The 21482-nt window shown below is 39.2% G+C and overlaps 2 pseudogenes; one reads left to right on the forward strand and one right to left on the reverse strand.

Annotated features, from left to right (window-relative positions):
* Positions 1 to 11915: 11915 nt before the first annotated feature.
* On the forward strand, positions 11916 to 12793 carry LOC120178145 (annotated as a pseudogene).
* Positions 12794 to 13798: 1005 nt separating this feature from the next.
* Positions 13799 to 16008, reverse strand: LOC120178173 (annotated as a pseudogene).
* Between the last annotated feature and the right edge of the window lie 5474 nt (positions 16009 to 21482).

Consider the following 21482-nt stretch of genomic DNA (forward strand, 5'->3'; position numbering starts at 1 on the left):
CGAAGAAAAGGAGATATTGTTGAACTAAAACAACAACAACAATAAAATCATATTATCATATACAATGGGGTAAGGGGAGGTAGGGTAGTAGGCTGTCCCCCAACGCTAGGTTAAAAGCAGCTTCCGTGAAAGACCTCCGACCAATCAAAAATTAATAATAAAGATAAAATGTAATGCAAGCTTAAATAAATAAATAAAATATGTAATTGAACAACCCTAATTTGTTAAAACCACCTAACTGGCTGATGGTCTTTATTCAACATTTGTAAACCATAATAATATTTTAATTAAAATTTTATAATAAACTAAATAACATCGTTCGTCAAAACAAACACGAGACAACAAGAAATAATAAAATCAAGATGCTATAAATATAACAAAATTTACACTGACGTAAAATACTTTAAATATATTGGATTATCACACAGTAAAAGTAAAAAATATGAAACCACAAATGTACCAACTGATGTGGTCTAATCATAGAGACGTAGGCTGTTTTATTCACGCTTTATTGCTAATATTTTTGGGAGCTTCCAATCACAACTCAGCATGTTAATAACTTAACATGGAAAGTGTTTTATTTAAAACCTTAATAATGAGTTAATACCCCATTTAATTTGATAGCAACAACTGATTTAATAAATAAATACAAATAAAATTAAACAATATTTTTTTAACAATGATAATTGAATTTCATTAATAAAAAATTGGAAGAATCAAAATTACAAAGCATCTAAAGAAAAAATTGGATACAAGAATCACCAAAAACTCATACATAAAATTAAAATATTAAACCCAAATATATGAAGAGAATGAAACATTCCAAACATCAAAACAATCCAATAAAATTCATAAAACTCTTTGTCTCCATCGAACGAGACGCTTACGATGTGAAAGTTGTACTGAGCGAACCAAGTAATTTGACAGACTACTTCGCTATATAATTCTGATTATATCCACAAACAACCATTTACAAAAGAGGGGATATGACAATACATGACCATCGACGAGAAAATCAAAAAATAAATATCGTGAGGATCTTTTTGGAAGCACCAACACGACAACAGAAGTACACGAAAAACTTACCGAAAACCATAAGGAACGTGCCACAAGAGCAGCGAAAAAATGTATAACAAGGACAAAGATTCTTATTTAAAAGTGAAAAAACTCAAGAAAGAAACAAAGACATAATATGAAAAACAACAAGAAAAATAATAATCACCGACGGTCGACAACTAATATTAAGATTGGTGTCGCCGCCGACTAAACAAAAAACAAAGGATGAAAAGAAAATGACACAAGAATATTGAGAGAGAAAATTAGGTTAAAGAAAAGAAGACTACAATTAAACAACATTTTTAAAATAAATGAATAATGCCTTATATTATTCTTAATATAAATATTTTAATAAAAGTAACTTATTTTAAAAGAAAACAATAGTGTAAAAATTGAGAGGAAGAAGAAGAGAAAAAGTTGTTTATTTTGTTGAAAAAATGTTTTTAATATATGTATGAATTTGTGTTTAGTTAATCGTTATTTATGAATAGTTTGCAATTATATATGAAAAGTTAAAAATAAAGATAATTATTGATATTGATAAATTATCCAAAACAGGTACAATATATAGCATGGGAAGGGGTGAGTAAAACTCGATTCGACTCGAAAAAACTTGAATTGACTTCGAGTTGCAATTTCATTAAATCGACTTGTCTCGAAAAAAATTCATGTTCAAATCGAGTTGAAAAATGCAACTCAAATAACTTGAAATTTTTAGTAATTAGTAGATCTATTTTCAAGTTTGCGTCGAGTCATTGGATTTTGTATGATATATTTGTATCACATATGAAAAAAATATGAAGAAATATATTTGTATTGTATATATGGTTATATAGTCGTTTATAAACGTTTCAAGAGCAACTGTTTATAGCCTTTGGAATTCATCTTGTGGTATCTTGTGGGCGTGACGAGTTCCAAAGATCATTTTGATAAATTTTCATTATAAATAGGAGTGGGGTGAGTTGATAGAGTTATATGAGAATCAAATTATACATTTGTGGGAAGAATATTTCTCAAAATTTTCGAATGATCATTTTGGGTCTGATTACTCTGACATTGATAATTCAGATTCAAGCTCGTTTTCAGATGAGGAGTGTGTAAAAGAGACAATAAAGTCGATACTTGATCAACATAAAGAGTTGAAAATGGAGGATAACGAGGAGGAGGAGGAGAATGAAGACCAAACTGACACACCAAACGACTTATAGAGATGAATGAAAAAGAAAAAGAATAGTGTAAAAATCGAGAGGAAGAAGAAGAGAAAAAGTTGATTATTTTGTTGAATAAATATTTTTAATATACATATGAATTTGTGTTTAGTTAATTGTTATTTATGAATAGTTTGCAATTATATATGAAAAGTTAAAAATAAAGATAATTATTGATATTGATAAATTATCCAAAATAGGTACAATAAAGAACGTGGGTAGTGGTGAGTAAAACTCGACTCAACTTGAAAAACTTAAATTTTCGACTCGAATTGACTTCGAGTTGCAATTTCATAAACTCGACTTGAGTCGAAAAAATTTCAAGTTCAAATCGAGTTGTAAAATGCAACTTGAATAACTCAAAATTTTTAGTAATTAGTATATTTATTTTCAAGTTTGAGTCGAGTCCTTGGATTTTGTATGATATATTTATATCACGTATAAAAAAATATGAAGAAATATATTTGTATTGTATATATGGTTACAGAAAGCCACATATATTGGAATCAAATAATATTATAATGTTATAAATATTTACAATTAAATTAAAACTTAAACTCAAAAATTTGACTTGACTCAACTCGAAAAAAATTCAAGTCAAATCCGAGTTGTGAAATAGGACTCGTTAACTCGAATAACTTGAAAGTTTTTAACTCGACTCGACTCGATAAAAACACTCACCTCTAATCATAGGAATACAATTACGAAGGTTTTATCGGCCTGATCAATATTATCCCACCAACTTAGAAAAATGATGAACAAAAAAAGATAGAAGATGGAGACCCATAAGCATGGTTCCAATTTGTACGTGAACGACAACAAGAAAAAGCATGGAAAATTGAAGAATTTAATATTACTTTTGACGCCAGACAGAATAGTGATTATCCTGTAGGCTAACTTCGACAGACGATTCACAAGAGAAAGTTCGCCCAAAAACCAGAGAAAAAAAGTCTCTAGGGTTTAATAAAATATTATAAAATCAATAACCATCCAAAAAGCAGTCCACAAGCCGGACTGCTATAGCAAAAAAATCGTCTTTATTCGAATTTTGCCAAAAATAGCAAAATCCCGTAAACTACTCTAAATTGAAATTCGAAATAAAATAAGCAATCTCCCAAAAATCCGGCCTAAATCGGATTTAAATTGACTTCCTAATTAACAATCGAAATATTACCATAAATAGTAAAAAATAACTAAATCTAGTGATTCGGAGGGGAAAACGGCAGAATTTGAGGTTGAAAAAAAGGCCACATGGAGCATAGCTCGATGTGGAGAGCGTTCGCGTCGAAAAGAGCTTTCCGGATTGGGGTCTTATGCGCGATTCTGACACATGTAGCCAAAGTTATGGCCAAAAGACTGAAACATACTCAAAACGACCCCAATGAGGAACATGTCACAATCAATTCCCGCCTTTGCGCTGATCTGCCAACTCATGGTATCTCAGCGCCATCAACGTGCAATCTGACAGCTCAGCATCATCTGTCTCGGATCCCCCTGCATCAGTCGCCCCGGGTTGGAAAGAACTCGTCCTCGAGTTCAGAGTAGTGTCATCAGGATCCACAAAACAATGACTCAGGTGCTTCACATTAAAGACATCAGAAGTCTTCAAGTGACTGGGAAGTTGCAACCTGTAAGCATTATCATTGATCTTCTGCACGACCTCACAAGGTCCAATCTTCCGATCCTTAAGCTTATTATACTCACCAACAGGAAAACGATCACGAGTTAATACAGCCCAAACAAAATCACCAACATCAAAAAGTACCTGACGACGATGATTGTCGACCCGAGTCTTGTACTTGGTATTGCTCTCATGAATGGTCTGTTTCACCTGCTCAAGGATACCCCGAAGATACTTTGCCATCTCATCTGCTTTAGGACTGAAACGTCCTATACGTGGAATAGGGGCTAAGTCCAACACCCCGGATGGGTTCTGACCATAGACAATCTCAAATGGGCTTAAACCTGTGGTTCTGTTTTTTGATCTGTTGTAGGCAAATTCTGCCTGAGGCAATGCCAAATCCCACTGCTTCGGCTTCGTTCCTGCCAAACACCTTAAAAGGTTTCCCAAACTTCGGTTCACCACCTCAGTCTGGCCATCCGTCTGGGGGTGGTAGGCGCTACTAAAATTCAACTGTGTTCCCAGTTTCCCCCACAGGCTCTTCCAGAAATGACTGATGAACTTAGTATCACGATCTGAAGTGATGGATCGAGGAACACCATGTAAACGCACAATCTCCTTGAAATAGAGATGTGCAATCCGGTCAGCATCTATAGTCTTTCTGCAAGCTACAAAATGAGCCATCTTGGAAAACCTGTCAACCACAACAAAGATAGAATCAGAGGCCCTTTGGGTGCGGGGTAAGCCTAGTACAAAATCCATGCTGACATCGAACCAAGGAGCTTCAGGAACAGGTAAGGGAGTGTACAATCCCGCATTGGTGAGAACTCCCTTAGACCGCTGGCACACATAACAACGGTCCACATAATGGGCAACATCACTAGTCAACTTGGGCCAATAAAATTCAGAAGAGATAAGGGCCAATGTCTTATCTCGGCCAAAGTGTCCCTCATTATGGAGTTCACTTATAATTTGCTGCCTCAATGAACAATCTGGAATGCACAATTGTAATCCACGAAACAGATACCCATTATGCAAAACAAAATCATGACGGTGACCCTCAGTTACCTCCTGAAATATCCTTCCAAAGGAAGGATCAGCTGCATACATATCTGTGAACGTCTCAAATCCTGCAACTTTAGTACTCATGGTGGTGAGAAGTAAGGTACGACGGCTCAGGGCATCTGCAACGCGGTTCAAACTCCCTGCTTGGTGCCTCAGCGTAAAAGTGAATTCTTGCAAGTATGCTACCCACTTGGCATGACGTCTACTCAGCTTGTGTTGGCCATTGATGTACTTCAAGGCCTCATGATCGGTAAACAGAATAAACTCCTTCTGTACTAGGTAGTGACACCAATGCTTCAGGGACTGAACTATGGCATAGAACTCCAGATCATAAGTGGAATAATTTTTCTTTGATCCCGATAGCTTCTCACTGAAAAAAGCAACCGGACGACCTGCCTGACTCAGAACACCACCAATGCCAACGCCAGATGCATCACAATTTACCTCGAACACTTTGTCAAAATTTGGAAGTGCCAAAACTGGAGCCTCGGTCATCTTCTGCTTGACCAGTTGAAAACTGGCCTCTGCCTCCTCAGACCACTGGAAATCACGCCCCTTGAGGCACTCTGTGATAGGGGCGATCAGAGTACTGAAATTTCTAATGAATCGACGGTAAAAAGACGCCAAGCCATGGAAACTTCGGATGTCATGTAAGGTTCTTGGTCTGGGCCACTCCAAGACTGCATCTATCTTTGACTGATCTGCATGAACACCATCAGTAGACACAACAAAACCAAGAAAAGTCATAGAAGTAGTGAAGAAAGAACACTTCTTTTGATTGACAAACAAGCACTCCATTTTCAGCATCTCAAAAACAGCACGGAGGTGATCGAAGTGTGAAGTCCATGTCGGACTATAAACGATGATATCATCGAAGTAAACTACAACAAATTTCCCCATAAAAGGCCGCAAGACCTGATGCATAAATCTCATGAATGTACTGGGCGCATTGGATAACCCAAAAGGCATGACCATCCACTCATACAACCCTTGTGGCGTTTTAAACGCCGTCTTCCACTCATCTCCAGGCCTTATTCTGATTTGGTGGTAACCGCTCTTAAGGTCAATTTTTGAGAAGATCTTAGAACCAGATAGCTGATCCAACATATCATCTAGACGGGGAATTGGAAACCGGTACTTCACTGTAATTCTGTTGATCGCTCGGCTGTCAACACACATACGCCAAGAACCATCTTTCTTTGGCACTAACAGAGCAGGGACTGCACATGGGCTCATACTCTCTCGGATATAGCCCCTCTCCAACAACTCTTCCACCTGTCGCTGCAACTCTTCAGCCTCCTTGGGACTGAGGCGATATGCTGGTCGATTTGGCAAACTTGACCCAGGAACAAGGTCAATTTGATGCTGAATATCCCTCATAGGTGGTAGTCCAGGAGGAAGATCCTCTGGCATCAAGTTAGAGAATTCTGCTAGCAGCCGCTGCACCTCTACTGGTAAATCTGTATCCACGTCTACTGCATTGTTCTCGCAAGGTAGCAAGGCATAGACCACACCGCCATGCTCAATCTCATCTAAAAACCTGGACATAGAAAGCATATTAGTATTATGGGTTACAGGGGTAGGAGTAAGTCCTTCCCGCCGGGGTGCCAACACAATCTTTTTTCCCTTGATGCTAAGGGAATATGTATTCTTCCATCCATCATGAATGACACTGCGATCATACTGCCAAGGTCGACCCAACAATATATGACACGCATCCATAGACACAACATCACACCAGGCATTATCAAAATATTTTCTACCAATTGAAAAAGACACGAGGCATCGCCTATCAACTGTTACCTCACTGTCTTTATTTAGCCATGACAACTTGTATAGCTTAGGATGATGGTCCGTCTTCAACTGCAATTTCTGGACAACCTCCTCGGACACTACATTCTCACAACTGCCGCTGTCAATGATCATTTTGCAGACTTTATCTGCAACTGTGCAAGTCGTGTGGAAAATATTGGTTCTCAACCAATCGTCCCCTGAATCGCCCTTGGGGGTAAGTAGACTCTTGCAAACGACCAGAGTCTCGTGACCATCTCCATACAGCACATCATCAGTCTCATCATCGTCATACACGGGTTCGACAATCTCCTCAGTCTCGTCTTCCACGTTTTCCTCAATCAACAAATTTTTGCCCTTTTGACTAGCAGGCTTCCTGCAATCAGTCGCCCTATGCCCTTGTTCACCACAACGAAAACATCTAATAGTAGGGTTAGAATTACCCTGCGGTGGCTGCTGAGCAGGACGGGACTCTTGAGGGCGAACTGGTCGACTGTTGTGATCGCTCCTGATCACTGGTCTCCTGTTTTGCTGTTTTTCAACAGCAAGTGCATGCTGGTATGCTTCCGAAACACTCCACAATGAATGAAGGCTGAGGACATCTTGCAAGGGCTGGCGTAAACCCCCCAAATATCGCGCCACCATCTGCTCCTCCGTCTCAGATAAATCGTTCCGGGCGACCAATTGGTAAAACTCCTCCGTGTAATCATCGACTGATCGCGCGCCCTGCCTCAACGCATGAAGTCGCTGAAATAAGGTTTGCGTGTAGCCGAAGGGAAGGAAGTGGCCCTTCATCTTCTTTTTCATCTTCTCCCAATCAGTGATCTTGGCTTTGCCCTGTCTTTCTCGTGAACGTCGTAACTGTTCCCACCACGCAGATGCTCTGCCCTTGAGTTTGATGGCGATCAGTTTCACTTTCACACGATCGGGGACTTCCTTATATTCAAAAATACGCTCCACTTCATTAATCCAATCCACGAATCCCTCGGCTTGTAACGTACCAGAAAACTCAGGGAGATCAACCCGAAAACCGAGGTCTCCATGACGCTCCTCCCGACCACGGTGCTCCTGGAATCCTGCGCCCCGGAATCCTGCGCGATTGTGATATGGGTTTTCGAAAGTGGAATTGGTATCGTGATCAGAGGCCTCACGATCCTCGAAATCCTGCGCCGCCAGGCGCTGGGTTAATTCTGCGACTTGCCTCTGCAAATCCGCAATCATCACATCCTGAATGCTGCGATCACGGCGTTGGGCTTCCTCATTCGGAACCTGCTCACGACGACCACGACCTCCAGCCATTGAAACTGGTGAAATTTCCCAAGAAGATGTTGAAGCTCTGACACCAACTGACGCCAGACAGAATAGTGATTATCCTGTAGGCTAGCTCCGGCAGACGATTCACAAGAGAAAGTTCGCCCAAAAACCAGAGAAAAAAAGTCTCTAGGGTTTAATAAAATATTATAAAATCAATAACCATCCAAAAAGCAGTCCACAAGCCGGACTGTTATAGCAAAAAAATCGTCTTTATTCGAATTTTGCCAAAAATAGCAAAATCCCGTAAACTACTCTAAATAGAAATTCGAAATAAAATAAGCAATCTCCCAAAAATCCGGCCTAAATCGGATTTAAATTGACTTCCTAATTAACAATCGAAATATTACCATAAATAGTAAAAAATAACTAAATCTAGTGATTCGGAGGGGAAAACGGCAGAATTTGAGGTTGAAAAAAATGCCACATGGAGCATAGCTCGATGTGGAGAGCGTGCGCGTCGAAAAGAGCTTTCCGGATTGGGGTCTTATGCGCGATTCTGACACCTGTAGCCAAAGTTATGGCCAAAAGACTGAAACATACTCAAAACGACCCCAATGAGGAACATGTCACAATCAATTCCCGCCTTTGCGCTGATCTGCCAACTCATGGTATCTCAGCGCCATCAACGTGCAATCTGACAGCTCAGCATCATCTGTCTCGGATCCCCCTGCATCAACTTTTGATGAGCCACTGGTTACGAGGACTAAAGCATCATAACGAATATTATTATGTTTATGATTTTATTTACTGTTTCAGGTGTGTGTAAGGTTAGTTGTATTTATGTCCTTAACATAATAGTTAATGGTTTAATTTAATATTTATGGTTCATTGTTCTTCCTTAACCTTTCAGTGGTATATCATCAATATGACTGTTAGAAGTCACATTGAGAAAATAAAAACAACAAACCTAATACGTTACGTGAAGGACGTAAATACAACTGCATATGACCGTTAGAACTCGTCATGTTGAGGTGACGAGTTCTCTTTTGAAAATATTATTTTATAAGAAAATTTAACAACGAAAAATAATATTATTTCAATAGAACTCGTCACCTTGAAGTGAGGAGTTTCATGAAAAATAATTAAATAGTACACACCGAATAAAAAATATTTTTCAATGGAACTCATCACCTCGAGGTAAGAAATTTCATGTGCATTATAGAAAATAGTAGATTCCAAAATAAAAGTATCGGTTCCCTATTTTGCCAAAAAAAAATTTCCGAACTGCCCTGCTGAAAAAAAAAAAACCCTAATCATATTACTCAATCATGTCTTGTTCTAGTCGGCTGCTTACGCCACTTTCTTGTTATTTATTCCACTTATATGCTTCTGCAACTCAATGTTATCACTAATATTAAATTCACCTATCCATCACGCATCTCCACTTTTTTTAACAATATCTGGCTTATTTATACATCCCACTACTTTTATTTTAGAAATTTGTTGATGAATTTATGATAATTATAAATAATTTATTTTTTTAATTTAAACAAGAAATCGTAATTGATATAAAATATTTTATCCTATAAAAAGAAAAGAATATTCGGAACGAGGTAGAGCAAAAACCAATTTATAGTTCCGTCCTTTGGAGATTGATCGATGAAAAATTTAGAAGCATTACACCGGTTGATTCTACAACTCTCTCGTTGTATTTTTTTGAGAAGTAAAAGATCGGGTAAATTACACAAATGATCATTAATGATTGAATGAGTTTTTTCACTTAAGTTTCAAAAGTAACAGATTGGTCATTAATATTATCGATTTATAAGAAATTGATCACTAACGTTATCGATTTATAACAAGACATTCAACGTTAACGACCGTTACTGGTATAATGAAATATAGACGTGGCATGTTAGTATGACATGTTTGATATTATTTAGCCATTAGAGATCATTTTAATTGATACTCATGATACATGCACCATAAAGCTCACATCAAAAGAAGATGGACTAACTCTTTCGATTGATCCACATGTCCAAGCCTTAAAAAACAAGACTAGAACAACGACAGACTTTCGACAACTTTTTGAATGAAATCCAAGTGTTATTTGGTGGACATGTTTTTTGGAGATACGACCAACTATCTCTTAGCTTTTCAAAAGTACTTGAAATACATCAATTCGATGTCGAGAACTCAAGATACGTCCATTTTAGCGAAGACATCACATGCAAAAATTTCTATATGTGTTTAATACTTGATTTTATAAATATTACAAATTACAAATTATCAATATTTTTATTAATTATTTGTATTATAATTTGATATAGGATGCTCTAATATCTTTTAGTATTATATTTATTATTTTTTAGGAATTAGAATAAAAACATGTTTAGTTTATTATTATTTTAGTTACTTCGTACTATTGGAACTCCTCTCCTATATGAAGGGGACTCCATTCACCATTGTAAATAAGATTTTTTTGGATTAACAATGCAATCTGAGAACGTATTTGCAAGTGCTAATTGCCTTGTGCTTTTGGAGTATTCTTTATCATTACGTTCTTCAAGTTTTTCGTGAGAGAGATATTCACACTTCGGTTTACCTTCTTATTACGATTAGGAGGGTTGTTAGAGCCGATTATCGAGTTTATCTAGTCAATTGTGACTAGGAGGGTGTGAGACAACTATATATCAATCACCATCATCATCATCAAATCACCATTATTGTCCATAACCACCAAAACCCTAATTTAGACTAAGTAATTTTATCTTTATCAATCATTTATCTTTCGTTTATCTTCATTGTCTTAATCTTGTGTCCTTATCTTATTTTTTTAGCAACTTTCTTCTCCATTCAAAACCATAGATCGCGACAACAATCTAATCCATCTTCTATCTCGTTCTTTAATTGAGTCTAGACCTCTAGGCTTGATTCTTCAACTACGAACAACGTCATCACTCAGTTGCAATGTCATATCACCTCACCTCCTCCTCTTCTTCATTTCACTATTTCTCTTCTATCTCTAAATTCAATCTTTCTCATTTGTTTAAACTTCCTCCATTTCCTCTAATTAGAAGCTCAATTGCACAACATTTATTCATCCCCTCCTTTTCTTTCACGTTAAAGGATTGAGTATGTCATATAAGTAAAGCTTGGGTGAAAAGGGTTAATCCCCGCGTCAACGAAACCCTTTACAATCCCGTCTCATGCATTTCAATCGTCTTCTTTTTAAGTCCAAACAGTTTGCATAACCCTAAGAAATGACTGTAAGTAGTCATCACTTTGGTTCTTCTACCTCCTTCAACCAACTTCACTCCCGGAGCATATTGTAGTTTCTTAGCTAGAAAATAATTCAGTTTGAGAGAATGAAAACTATGTGTAAAACAAAGTACCAGGAAACAAACTGAGATGGTGTTGTGTGGACAACAAAAAGCTATATAACTTATTATGATCATGAGAATCGACCAACTTCTTTGCATGATCGTTGGAAGCTTCACTAATCATTCATTACAAAAATAAACAGTGTTAAACATGGGCGAAGCTGGTATACAATGAGACACCCCCAAAATTTATAGAAACCATATTTTATATATAAACTAAATATATAAAATATGAAAAATAAACCAAAATATATTATTCTTGGAAAATGTTAGTGATCAATTTGTTTTAATTAATAATGTTAATGATTAAATGTTATAAATTGATCATATGATTTGCTACTTTTGAAACTTTAATGTATAAAAACAATTACTCAAACATTAGGACCATTTCTGCAGTTTACCCTAAAAGAAAATGAAAATTTTACATGCGTATATTTCATTGGTCTGTCACGCGTTCAAAGAACGGTCAATTGGCTTCTGTATTTTACACTGAACCGGAGATATTTTTTGAGGTATGGGCATATCGTCCACGCGTTGTCTCCTTAATAACAGAGACTAGAGAATTATTATTATCATTTTTTTTATAAAAGAGATCAGAGAATTATATGGCCTCCGCCGGCCAAAATCCGATGAAGCCCATGCACAAGATTACCCTCTTCCTCCTCCTCATTTTAACCTTTTCACTTCACTTCGGCGAATCCAATCCCGATCAAGAGGACCCGACCCCGACACCATGGCCGCTCCAATTCCACTCCATCCTCGTCATGAACTACAGTGGTATTCTCCAAGTGATCGACCTCTGGTACGATTGGCCCAACGGAAGAAACTTCAACATAATCCAGCACCAGCTGGGCAATGTCCTCCACGACCTTGAGTGGAACAATGGGACTTCCTTCTGGTACACCCTCGATTCTTCCAGAACTTGCAGCAGTACCCAGCTCGAGGTTGGGATTTTACGCCCCAACTGGCTCAACGAAGCTACGTACCTGGGTCAGCGGAGCGTTGATGGGTTCCTTTGCAATGTGTGGGAGAAAGTGGATTTCATCACGTACTTTGAGGATGTCGTCACTAAGAGACCCGTTCACTGGGTCTTCTACACCGGTAAGTCTAACTAATTTCGATTAAAATTCACTTTTAATCTGATCTATCAGTTGAGGGATTGAATTGAATCTTTAGGGAGGGAGGCGCACGTGATGACATTTGAAGTGGGAGCAGTTCTTGAGGATTCCAAGTGGCAAGCTCCCGTCTACTGCTTCGATAACACCACAAAACCTCCACTGATTCCACCGCCCACGGCTTGCTGGACGGCGTTCTCAAAGGTTCTGCTGTGCTATGAATTTTCCTGCTTTCATATTTACTTCACCCCTGCTGTTGTGATGAACTAACTGATGATAATAAATTTACAGAATTATTCCTGGTTTCGTTTTGTTTCCTTTGAAATGCATCATCTTCAGTTCATATTTGCTTGCAGTTTTAGATGTAGATTCTTCCTTATACAACTTTGTCCATGAGAGGAAGTATAATATCTAGGCATTAAAGTTGATTCATTTTCATTCACTCGCTTAAAGAAGAAACATGGATTTGAGGATTGCATGCAGTCTATTTGAAATGTTTAATTTAAATACTTATGCAGAAAATGCATATAGTTTGAAAGTTCCCTGTACAGTTAAACTTTTTTTATATAGAAATGTGGGCAATGTACAAGTTGGTCCAGATTTCAAGCCCTAATAACATTATTCAGTAATTGAGCCCAATTTTTATTTAGAAGCTGGAAATTTAAAATACATGCCACAAGTGAAAACCATGAGGCCCGATATGCTTGATTAGTTCAATGTGTCTGCTTTAACTTATATATTCATGTTAATGATTCGTGTGGAGTTTTATTATTTGCTTGTAACCCTAATTATCATGGAAACAACTCGATGTTGTGTAACAATCAATATTGGGTATCATTTGTTGCCTATTTTAAAATTGCTGATGGTACCATTAGTACGAGGATTAGTTCTCGGATTATGTTAAATCTAGTCTCAGTGGTAGAAAATAAATATTGTTCTTCTTAGAATATCTAGGTTCGAATACCTGCATTTATGGAATGAGTGTGCGAAAATTTGGGATTATGTTAAGCTTAAACATCAAGTTGTTTGTGGTTTTTGACCCAAGAAGCTATGGTTTATTATTGCAATTCCATGCTCATGCTTGTCTTGGTAAACAGAATTTAAGATACATGTTTCCATATATTTGTGTTTTTGCAGATTCATCTTTATAACTCAGGAACTATGGTTTACTATTGCAATTCCATATATTTGTATCATTAACCCGTTATCTATTAATGAACACATGAAGTGAGAGGCCATGGTAGAATTAAGCATCTTTAAAACACGCAGCGAGAGAAACCTCCGAAAACCCTATACCAGAAAAAGAACATAAATTTTAGATTCTTATTTAGTTATCCTCAGCATGGTTGTTTTGTTTGGTTTCCCTGACCTCAAAAGTATGCTCTGTCATGTACTTGTACTAATGTGCTGAATATAGGAAATTGCAGAAACTTATTATCGAAAGAGCTGTAAGCAACCAGTAAAAGTAATCGAATTTTGCTTGGCTTATGTTCTGAGATAGCCAAGCCAGCTAGAGCAACATACACAGAGCCTATACTCTTCATTGCATCTGGAGCTTCCTCGTAGAGAAATTCAAGTAGGCCGACTACGGAAAACACTTTGGCTATACCAGTCAGACAGTATTGGATCAACCAGTGTGAACTTATATCAGGCATTGGAGTTAGGAAACTAAATTCGTAGCCGCGTGTTATAACGTAGCCTCTTTGAAACCTTTCGAAAGCACTGGCCTAGGCCACCGATAAGATGGAAATAAACAGACAGATGCCTACTCTCTGGAGCTGAGAAGCCCCACGAGGATGACCAGTTATGCTTTGTGATACAGGAACGAATAGAGTAATAGACACACAGTAAGAAAAATACCGAGGCCAGGAAATACTGGCATGCATGTTATAAGGAGTTTCAGTTTTCCATGTGAGTATTCAACGAATACGCCTGCTGTATCGAGAGTATTAGAAATTCTGTTAAGATATCGTTGAGCATTACTGTGCAAGCCGGTATCGTAATAAGTTTAATGAGTATCTTCACTTCCTCTACTTGAGTCACCATGCAAAGCCTCCAGGGTCTTGGATCACCCGTCTTCATTCAATTGGAGAGCTGCCTTGTCCAAACATCTGCAACACCAAAAAAACAGTGAAATTCGATGTAACAAATCAATCCGACATGCCATTGAGAAATGGAACTAGAGGAGCATATTCCTGAAATCATCAGTATGAGATATCTTTCCACTGCCCTTTACAGCATAATGTCGTTTCTTGAAGGCGACAACGAGCACCTGTGCAACTTGGGTTAGGAGGCAGCCTGCGGGCAACCTATGCCTATATAAAGGCAGCTCCCCATCCGCGCTCTATCTGAATGTAGACTACCAGTGAATGTCACAATTGCCCCAATAGTAACAGAGGTAAAAGAAGTTGAATAATCTTTACTCTCTTTATCAAACTGATCGCTACGGAAAGAAGAAACACAGGGCCTTATCCCCGCAGCACTGAAAGCGGTTATATAAAGGATAGTATGGAGGTAAAGCATCTGTCAAGGTTTTGCAGGCTCGCAACTACCCAAAAGCAGAGACAGTTGATCGCATTGATCTTGATCCGGCACAAAAATCTTCATTCGATGCATATAAAGTTATCCCTATCAAACCCTGTAGGAAACAAGGTTGACAAGCGATGAAATATAGAACTCAAGCACTTAACAATGGGTTCCATAAATAGGGGATATGATATGATATCTCACAGCAAGATAGATGGTGGCGAAAATGGCTATCGTCGAATATCGACCGAGATAAGCGTCTGCTAGAAAACCACCAAGGACAGAAGATGCTTGCGATATCCCTAGGAAATTGTTAACTGCATTCTAAGAACTCGAAAAGGGTCTATGCATAACATAGAACATAAAGGCCACCATGTTAACCGATAAGCCAAAATAAGCCATTCACTCGGCCATCTCGTTCCCTGAATCGATGGATAATGAGTCACAAATTCTTTCACAAATAACAAGCGGTAACATGCAAACATACATAACATAAAGTAGAAGAAGCTATAAGCAATTATAAAGAGATTTTATGTACCAAAAATAAAGAAGGCAACAATCCATACACCAGTTTTCGAAAGATCTGCAATAGGCTTCCCATGGATGTTAACAGGCGTTGTTCCCCCAGTATAACCAAGTCCGAAAGCCATTCTCCTATTATCGGACTCGATAAGAAACACTCCCAGTTTCTTCCTGGACTTTCCATCCGGTTCCACACTACCTGGTGTCTCGAGGTCATCTGCAGGCGACTTGATTTCTCTGATATCCATATCTTTAAACTCCCTGAAATAAGTTTAGAACATGCTTGAGAAGAAAGCTGAGGAGGAAAAAGTGGGAGCCTCGTGTTAAAATCATTGAGTTTATAAGATTTCAAATCTGACGGCTAGAACCTAGCATTCCAATTAATGTAAAAAATAAAAAAACATGTGAAATGAATGGTATCTATAAGTTCTTCCATTGATCACTTTAATTGAATGACTGAAACACAGAACAAGAGCATATTTACACATCTGATGCAGGGGATCCGAGACAGATTATGCTGAGCTGTCAGATTGCACATTGATGGCGCTGAGATACCATGAGTTGGCAGATCAGCGTAAAGGCGGGAATTGATTGTGATATGTTTCTCATTGGGGCCGTTTTGAGTGTGCTTCAGTCTTTTGACCATAATTTTGGCTACGGGTGTCAGAATCGCGCATAAGACCCCAATCCGGAAAGCTCTTTTCGACGTGGCCTTTTTTTCGACCTCAAATTATGCCGTTTTCCCCTCCGAATCACTATATTTAGATATTTTTTACTATTTATGGTAATATTTTGATTGTCAATTAGGAAGTCATTTTAAATCTGATTTCGGTCGGATTTTTTGCAGGTTGCTTATTTTATTTTGAATTTAAATTTAGAGTGATTTTCGAGATTTTGCTATTTTTGGTAAAATTCTGGTAAACAAGATTTTTTGCTATAACAGTCCATCTTGTGGATCGATTTTGGATGTTTTTTATTTTATAATATTTTATTAAACCTTAGAGACTTTTTTTTCTCTGGTTTTTTGGCGAATTTTCTCTTGTGAATTATCTGTTGGAACTAGTCTGTAGGATAATCGTTATTCTGTCTGGCGTCAGTTGGTATCAGAGCTTCAACATCTTTCTGGGAAATTTCACCAGTTTTAATGGCTGGAGGTCGTGGTCGTCGTGAGCAGGTTCCGAATGAGGAAGCCCAACGCCGTGATCGTAGCGTTCAGGATGTGATGATTGCGGATTTGCAGAGGCAAGTCGCAGAATTAACCCAGCGCCTGGCGGCGCAGGATTTCGAGGATCGTGAGGCCTCTGATCACGATACCAATTCCACTTTCGAAAACTCATATCACAATCGTGCTCTATTCCGGGAGCACCATGGTCGTCGGGAGGAGCGTCATGGAGACCTCGATTTTCGGGTCGATCTCCTTGAGTATTCTGGTACGTTACAGGCCGAGGGATTCGTGGATTGGATTAATGAAGTGGAACGTATTTTTGAATATAAGGAAGTCCCCGATCGTGTGAAAGTGAAACTGATCGCCATCAAACTCAAGGGCAGAGCATCTGCGTGGTGGGAACAGTTGCGACGTTCACGAGAAAGACAGGGCAAGGGCAAGATCACTGATTGCGAGAAGATGAAGGGTCACTTCCTTCCCTTCGGCTACACGCAAACCTTATTTCAGTGACTTCATGCGTTGAGGCAAGGCGCGTGATCAGTCGATGATTACACGGAGGAGTTTTACCAATTGGTCGCCCGGAACGATTTATCAGAGACAGAGGAGCAGATGGTGGCGCGATATTTTGGGGGTTTACGCCAGCCTTTGCAATATGTCCTCAGCCTTCAGTCACTATTAGACATGAGACTAGTGATCAGGAGCGATCACAACAGTTGACCAGTTCGCCCTCAGGATTCCCGTCCTGCTCAACAGCCACCGCAGGGTAATTCTAACCCTACTATTAGATGTTTTCGTTGTGGTGAACAAGGGCATAGGGCGGCTGATTGCATGAAGCCTGCTAGTCAAAAGGGCAAAAATTTGTTGATTGAGGAAAACACGGAAGACGAGACTGAGGAGATTAGCGAACCCGTGTGTGACGATGATGAGACTGATGATGTGCTGTATGGAGATGGTCATGAGACTCTGGTCGTTCGCAAGAGTCTACTTACCCCCAAGGGCGATTCAGGGGACGATTGGTTGAGAACCAATATTTTCCACACGACCTGCACAGTTGCAGATAAAGTCTGCAAAATGATCATTGACAGCGGCAGTTGTGAGAATGTAGTGTCCGATGAGGTTGTCCAGAAATTACAATTGAAGACGGACCGTCATCCTAAACCATACAAGTTGTCATGACTAAATAAAGGAAGTGAGGTAACAGTTGATAGGCGATGTCTCGTATCTTTTTCAATTGGTAGAAAATATTTTGATAATGTCTGGTGTGATATTGTGTCTATGGATGCGTGTCATATATTGTTCGGTCGACCTTGGCAGTATGATCGCAGTGTCATTCATGACGGACGGAAGAATACATATTCCCTTAGCATTAAGGGAAAAAAGATTGTGCTGGCGCCCCGGCGGGAATGACTCACTCCTACCCCGGTAACCAATAATACTAACTTGCTTTCTATGTCCAGGTTTTTAGATGAGATTGAGCATGGAGGCGTGGTCTATGCCTTACTACCTTGCGAGAATAGTGCAGTAGACGTGGATATGGATTTACCAGTAGAGGTACAGCAGCTGCTAGCAGAATTCTCTAACTTGATGCCAAAGGATGCTCCTCCTGGGCTACCGCCTATGAGGGATATTCAGCATCAAATTGACCTTGTTCCTGGGTCAAGTTTACCAAATCGACCAGCATATCGCCTCAGTCCCAAGGAGGCTGAAGAGTTGCAGCGACAGGTGGAAGAGTTGTTGGAGAGGGGCTATATCCGAGAGAGTATGAGCCCATGTGCAATCCCTGCCCTGCTAGTGCCAAAGAAAGATGGTTCTTGGCGTATGTGTGTTGACAACCGAGCGATCAACAGAATTACAGTGAAGTACTGGTTTCCAATTCCCCGTCTAGATGATATGTTAGATCAGCTATCCGGTTCTAAGGTCTTCTCAAAAATTGACCTTAAAAGCGGATACCACCAAATCAGAATAAGGCCTGGAGATGAGTGGAAGACAACATTTAAAACGCCTCAAGGTTTGTATGAGTGGATGGTCATGCCTTTTGGGCTATCCAATGCGCCCAGTACGTTCATGAGATTTATGCATCAGGTCTTGCGTCCTTTTATGGGGAAATTTGTTGTAGTTTACTTCGATGATATCCTCATTTATAGTCCGACATGGACTTCACACTTCGATCACATCCATGCTGTTTTTGAGATGCTGAAAAAAGAGTGCTTGTTAGTCAATCAGAAGAAGTGTTCTTTCTTCACTACTTCTGTGACTTTTCTTGGTTTTGTTGTGTCTACTGATGGTGTTCATGCAGATCAGTCAAAGATAGTTGCAGTCTTAGAGTGGCCCAGACCAAGGACTTTACATGACATCCGAAGTTTCTATGGATTGGTATTTTTCTATTGTCGGTTCATTAGAAATTTCAGTACTCTGATTGCCCCTATCACAGAATGCCTCAAGGGGCGTGATTTCCAGTGGTCTGAGGAGGCAGAGGCCAGTTTTCAACTGGTCAAGTAGAAGATGACCGAGGCACCAGTTTTGTCACTTCCTGATTTTGAAAAAGTGTTCGAGGTAAATTGTGATGCATCTGGCGTTGTCATTGGTGGTGTTCTGAGTTAGGCAGGTCGTCTGGTTGCTTTTTTTAGTGAGAAGCTATCAGGATAAAAAAAACTACTCCACTTATGACTTGGAGTTCTATGCCATAGTTCAGTCCCTGAAGCATTGGTGTCACTACCTAGTACAGAAGGAGTTTATTCTATTTATTGATCATGAGGCCTTGAAGTACATCAATGGCCAACACAAGCTGAGTAGGCGTCATGCCAAGTGGGTGGCATACCTTCAATAATTCACTTTTACACTGAGGCACCAAGCAGGGAGTTTGAACCGCGTCGCAGATGCCCTGAGTCGTCGTACCTTACTCCTCACCACCATGAATACCAAAGTTGCAGGCTTTGAGATGTTCACAGATATGTATGCAACTGATCCTTCATTTGGAAGAATATTTCAGGAGGTAACTGAGGGTCACCGTCATGATTTTGTTTTGCATAATGGGTATCTGTTTCGTGGATTACAGTTGTACATTCCAGATTGTTCATTGAGGTAGCAAATTATAAGTGAACTTCATAATGAGGGACACTTTGGCCGAGATAAGACCTTGGCCCTTATCTCTTCTGACTTTTATTGGCCCAAGTTGACTAGTGATGTGGCCCATTATGTGGACCGTTGTTATGTGTGCCAACGGTCTAAGGGAGTACTCACCAATGCGGGCTTGTACACTCCCTTACCTATTCCTAAAGCTCCTTGGTTCGATGTCAGCATGGATTTTGTACTAGGCTTACCCCGCACCCAAAGGGCCTCGGATTCTATCTTTGTTGTAGTTGACAGGTTTTCCAAGATGGCTCATTTTGTAGCTTGCAGAAAGACTATGGATGCTGACCGGATTGCCCATCTTTATTTCAAGGAGATTGTGCGTTTACATGGTGTTCCTCGATCCATCACTTCAGATCGTGATACTAAGTTCATAAGTCATTTCTGGAAGAGCCTGTGGGGGAAACTGGGAACACAGTTGAATTTCAGTAGCGCCTACCACCCCCAGACAGATGGCCAGACCGAGGTGGTTAACAGAAGTTTGGGAAACCTTTTGAGGTGTTTAGCAGGAACGAAGCCGAAGCAGTGGGATTTGGCATTGCCTCAGGCAGAATTTGCCTACAACAGATCAAAAAACAGAACCACATATTTAAGCCCATTTGATATTATCTATGGTCAGAACCCATCCGGGGTGCTGGACTTAGCCCCTATTCCACGTATAGGACGTTTTAATCCTAAAGCATATGAGATGACAAAGTATCTTCGGGGTATCCATGAGCAGGTGAAACAGACCATTCATGAGAGCAACACCAAGTACAAGACTCGGGTTGACAATCATCGTCGTCAGGTACTTTTTGATATTGGTGATTTTGTTTGGGTTGTATTAACTCATGATCGTTTTCCTGTTGGTGAGTATAATAAGCTTAAGGATCGGAAGATTGGACCTTGTGAGGTCGTTCAAAAGATCAATGATAATGCTTACAGGTTGCGTATTCCCATTCACTTGAAGACTTCTGATGTCTTTAATGTGAAGCACCTGAGTCATTGTTTTGTGGATTCTGATGACACTACTCTGAACTCGAGGACGAGTTCTTTCCAACCCGGGGTGACTGATGCAGGGGGATCCGAGACAGATGATGCTGAGCTGTCAGATTGCACCTTGATGGCGTTGAGATACCATGAGTTGGCAGATCAGCGTAAAGGCGGGAATTGATTGTGATATGTTCCTTATTGGGGTCTTTTTGAGTGTGCTTCAGTCTTTTGACCATAACTTTTGCTACGGGTGTCAGAATCGCACATAAGACCTCAATCCAGAAAGCTCTTTTCGACGCGCACGCTGTCCACATTCCATGTGGCCTTTTTTTAGACCTCAAATTTTGTCATTTTCCACTCGAATCACTAGATTTAGATATTTTTTACTATTTATGGTAATATTTCGATTGTCAATTAGGAAGTCATTTTAAATCCGATTTCGGCCCGATTTTTTGCAGATTGCTTATTTTATTTTGAATTTCAATTTAGAGTGATTTTCAGGATTTTGCTATTTTTGGTAAAATTCCGATAAACAAGATTTTTTGGCTATAACAGTCCGGCTAGTGGATTGATTTTGGATGTTTTTTTTAATTTTATAATATTTTATTAAACCCTAGAGACTTTTTTTTCTCTGGTTTTTGGACAAATTTTCTCTTGTGAATTATCTGTTGGAAC

Source organism: Hibiscus syriacus, unplaced genomic scaffold, assembly GCF_006381635.1.
Source record: "Hibiscus syriacus cultivar Baekdansim isolate YM2019G1 unplaced genomic scaffold, ASM638163v2 tig00112344_pilon, whole genome shotgun sequence".
Taxonomy (NCBI): domain Eukaryota; kingdom Viridiplantae; phylum Streptophyta; class Magnoliopsida; order Malvales; family Malvaceae; genus Hibiscus; species Hibiscus syriacus.